Source organism: Anarrhichthys ocellatus, unplaced genomic scaffold (genome assembly GCF_004355925.1).
Source record: "Anarrhichthys ocellatus isolate YVR2014 unplaced genomic scaffold, GSC_Weel_1.0 scaffold28, whole genome shotgun sequence".
In the NCBI taxonomy this organism is placed as follows: Eukaryota; Metazoa; Chordata; class Actinopteri; order Perciformes; family Anarhichadidae; genus Anarrhichthys; species Anarrhichthys ocellatus.
The window spans coordinates 3,042,736-3,047,978 of record NW_022280058.1 but is presented as its reverse complement, the minus strand read 5'-3'; positions in this window follow the sequence as shown (position 1 = coordinate 3,047,978).

Genomic DNA, 5,243 nt, shown 5'->3' with positions numbered 1-5,243 from the left:
ATATATATATATATATATATATATATATATATATATATGGATATATAAATTGGGCCACTTGCCAATGTAATCTTGCCATTCACTAATAGCACACTGCTGTAAAAAGGTCTGAATAAAACTAGGTTAGGTTTGGTTGAGGGTTAATCTTAGGCCTGTAGTTAGACCAGTTGTCAAATCTGAGGGACTGAGTTTATAAATGAATGCAAGCTTGACCTAAGCTGTGAATCCTGGTGTACAGATATACTGAATGTCTCACTGTGTCCTCCTGCATCTGTGCGTATATTTGTATCCTTCAGCCTAAAGCAGGAATGCAATGTTACCCAAGTGTACACACACACACACACACACACACACACACACACACACACACACACACACACACACACACACACACACACACACACACAGAGCAAGGGTGGCACTTTTAGTCCAACTATGTAGTTGAATCAGCTGTTTTAGCATGAGATGCTAACTCTGCAGATCAATGGCCCCCTCGGTCTATTAGTCATACCGGCCCTATTAGCATCAGCTATTAGCATCTCCTCATCAATACCATTGATCAAGCTTCTCTGGCTTCAGGGCAGAGCGGGACACAGAGGAGAGAGAGAGAGAGAGAGAGAGAGAGAGAGAGAGAGAGAGAGAGAGAGAGAGAGAGAGAGAGAGAGAGAGAGAGAGAGAGAGAGAGAGAGAGAGATATATATGTTTTTCAGTGACATATAACAAGATGCTATCATGTAACTTTAGTCTTACAAAAAGGAAGTTTATTGAGATTTTGGAGTACATGAATTGACATCAGTTAGTTGACATTGAACATGTTGACATTACAGCTAATGGGTTAAAAAATTCCAGAAACCTTTTTTTACATTTACTCTTTAAAACAAACAATTTCAATGTCATTGTAATTTCACTACAAAAATGGTATTATTTTGTTCAAATTGTTCAGCGTCATTGCTGGAACCATGTTCAGCTGCATTAGACAACTTGGGTTTTGATAAATCAAAGAAATGTTTTTGCTGCATAAGCTATCATTTGTTTTGTTTTAACTCTCTTGCCTGGTGTCACAGCTGTCTTCATTTGTCATTACTTCTTTAATCCTGTAGATGACAGTAGTATGCTGATGACCTGACATGTCATTGGGAGAAGTTAAGTCTACTCAAAGAGCTAAATCAGTGATTCACCGAATGGTCACGGGTCATTGTTTGTATGCGGATTTGAACTTATATATCAGAGGAAGTGGCTGCTGTTTGTTGTGGTGATTGTGGACTCTGTGACTGTTCTTCATTAAAGAGTGGTTTCCCAAACTCCAAGACAAAGTAGCTGCAGGCCCATCTTTTCAACAAAATCATCCAACTGGAAAATACTACATAATCCTTTTCATCTGATATGTAGGAAAAGGTGATTTAACATTAAGAACCGTTGAGAGCACAGAACATCTCCATTGTCATCTGTGCTGCATGTGTCTTTGGTTACTTTTGGTTTCAGTTGAGAGTTTAGTGCCAAGAGAGTCAGTAGAGCAAAGAGCCAGCAGACAATTCAGAAAATGTCAATCATCAAAGTGAAGAGCAGAAATCAAAAAGTTGTCACAGTTTTTGACAACTGTGATCTATTTATGTTCATTTGTGAAAAATAGTGTAATTTATTACCAACTCTCACATAGTGTCAATGTTGATATCTTATATTTAGATTATTTATAAAATGCATTTTCTGTAGGGGATGATGTGAGTATAGAGTTAATATCTGTAATATTTTGCTTCAACATTATTAAAGGTGCAATATGAATTCAGAGCATTAACATGCAAACAGCTATTTGCTATGTAAAATATAGATAGGAGTAGTGTCTATCTGTGTGTGGGTTGTAATCTGAGCTTCTACTTGCTTTGTTGACATGGCCCGCCGCTCGATAAGTTAAATAAATAATTATTATTCAGTTATAATCTTTGATTTTTTGTTTATATTCAGTACAAATAATTAGAAGAGCTAGGATGATTTATTAAACTTTACTTTTAGGTATTAAACTAAGTTTTACGATATACTTTAACTTACAGCTAACAGAGCTTGAATATGAAATGAATGCATGGAAACTTATCATTCTGGAAAGGAACTACTCTCTAATGTCATGACTTCGATTCTAGATTGAAAATCGATTGAAATGAGCTTTTTATTTCGACCTTCAACCTTTTGAATCTGTGTATGTGTGAACACGCTGTACAGGTCTGAACTGTTGCTAATGATACCTCCTTTTCCTATAGGTGGTGCAGGCTGACAGGTGGGGAACGCCCGTCCTCCTCCATGAGGAGTCTGCTAAACATGACCGAGTGAGTTTGTGAGCGCTTTATAAGAGGTGCTTCATATTTAAACAAACAAAAAAAGCTTTGAGGTGGATTCAGTTGTACTAAAATGTTAAACTAGCTGGAGAAAACATTGATTTGTAGTGTACCAAAGTTGCTTTCTAAACACACACACACACACATACACACAGAGGTCTTTGCTGCTTATTTCTTCAGTCGTTCTGAAAGGAAGCATATCTGCTGGGAGCAGAGGCCAAGGCGCACACACTCACACACACAATCCCAAGTTCCTGAAGAAGTGCTATGTCAGCAAAGGGCTACTGTTTACATTTACACACACAGGCGCACACACACGTACAGCATCTTGGGCTTTCGGAGCAGCGAGATGATGTGAAGAGGAAGATTTATTCTGTTTTTGCTCGCTCAGTGCACTTCTTTCTCTCTGTCACTTTCCAATTCACCAAAATCTAACTTGGCATCATGAGTCTTTTATCCAACTCATTCTGCTTTTGCTGTAATGAAAAAAAACGGCCGCATCAACAAATTATTTTATTATTTCGACTACAATTTTTTGTGTCAAACTAGAAAATGTGCACCTGGGATGAGATTAGTTCACCTGATTCCAAGTGAAATGTCACCACACAACACCTGTTTGTAGGGTTCTTGTATGCTTTACTGGGTCACTACAGCATACATGAATATTTTGAATGGGCCCCATCAGATTCAATTATTCAACCCAATCATTGCAAACTCTGTGCAAGTGCTGTTAAAATGCACTAATTCACAATTTTATTTTAGACATTAATGAGGGTTTCATCAAAAGTGTAATGTGAATTACAAGGAAATATTTTTTAAATAAATCTAGGGATTATTTGTTTTATAATGTTGCAGACAAAGAAGACCACTTTAATTTGAGTATTTCATGGACACAGTGACTCCTGGTGTTGTGTTGTCAGTGAAGTTGTCAGGTGTGGTACCAACATGCTTGTATAGACACACCTGTACCAAAACCTGTACTCACGGAACGAATAGCAAACTGTGTTATAGCCGGCAATGCTGCACGAATGTGATGACTTGATAAACATCAAATAGACTCGAGACATTTTATGTTCCTCTAGACCTGCTCTATATAAGAAGTGTCTGGAGATAACTTCTGTTATGATTTGACGCTATATAAACAAATTTAATTCAATTGAATAATTGAATTTGAGTTTGAGGACGGATTAAACAAACAAGATAACTCATGTTAATTAGTAATTAAGAGTTATTGGCAGGGGCAGTTTTGAACTTTAGCATACATTTCCTAAAATGTTGAACTATTCTTTTAAAATTGGGATATGTGGAACATAAGGGTGTGGAAAGTCAAAGTTCTGCCCTACATTATTTAATAATCAGATGTTTATCTAGAGCAGGGGTGCCCACACTTTTTCGACTTGCGAGCTACTTTTAAAATGACCAAGTCAAAATGATCTACCTACATTAAAAATGCTGAATACCTGAGGACCTGCTGGAGACTGAGCGTCACGTTCAGCCTAAAACTACCACCGAGGAGGAGATGGAGGTATTTAACTATTATCCACCAAATAATTCAGTTCAGAACAGTTTTAAGGTCTTAAATCCATCAATTGCCTAATTCCCAAACTCAGGTGCAGGTGAGATTTGGGTGTGGCTATAATTGCCATACAGTACACGGGATGCAACATATTAGCATTTGAATATGAATTTGCAAACATAGACAGCTTAACAATGTTAAAAGGATCATTTGTGGAGTTACTTGCAACAGCTTAAACTTTTGTTGTGACTTGTTGCATGTATGATTTAAAATATCTGCGAAGCAATAGACAAAATTATTTTTTTTAAATATATCTCTTCTCATTCCTGCATAATTTGCCTAAAACGCCTATCAACCGCGTACCCAAAGTAAACTGACAGCTGTTATTGAACCATTGGGAGTACATGTATGGTTTTAGTCTTTATTGAACGGCAACACTCTGAAGTTTCTTCACAATCAGTCAGAATCACCGTAAGTGCTACTAGCATTGAGCTAATGCGTTTTCAGCACAGTGAAAGAGAAGCATTTTATTTCCGCCTAGATTTGTTTTGGCTAACAGATGGCAGCAGCTATCTATGGCTGGGACTTTCAGGCTTGAAAAGACTCTCATTCGACAGCCATCACGACACGTAGTACAAGTTAAAATTTGATAACACTACAACAGACAATTAATATTTTTCACATGGTTTACTAAGAGTGCGTCCGCGTAAAAACGCATTTGGAGGGTCGAGCGTCACCACATCAAAATGCATCAACTACGATAAATTACGTGATCAAAATTCAAACTATAGTTTATTTATATCAATGTATGGTTAATTATATCATATTTAACCATTATCAACTTTCGCAGATTCCTGAAAATTCCCATGAACCAGACTTTAGTCTTCATTCTCTGTCCCAGGAACTTGACTCATGGTTTCCAGTTCAGGTTAGAAAACTTTCCCAGCATTCAATCTGATAAATCTGCATATCCTTGGCCTCGTAATTTCATTGGCTATGTGGAGCCTGAGTTTGAACTGGATCTGTTGCGATTGGCTCGAGCTATACCCAAAGAAGTGAGGCGGCATTGTCTTTCAAAGCGGACTCTCGTTGGCTGTTCCAGACTGTGGCCGGGCTATAGAAGCTCCTATTGGGTCAAATGAGGCGTCAATCTAACTTCCTACATTAGGACAGTCTTGTTATGCTCTCATTCACTCACACATCTCTCTGACTCTCGCTCTCTGGCTCCTACTCTATCAGCTGACAGTGGGCGATTTCGCCACGGCCTCCCTCAGCCAATCATATGTTTCCCGTCAAACTTTAAAGACTTGTTCTCTTCTGTGCAGTCAGCTGTCATTTCAGGACAAACCGATGTGACCCTCCTCCCCATTCATCATCACATCCGGTGCTCAAGGTTTCTTCCA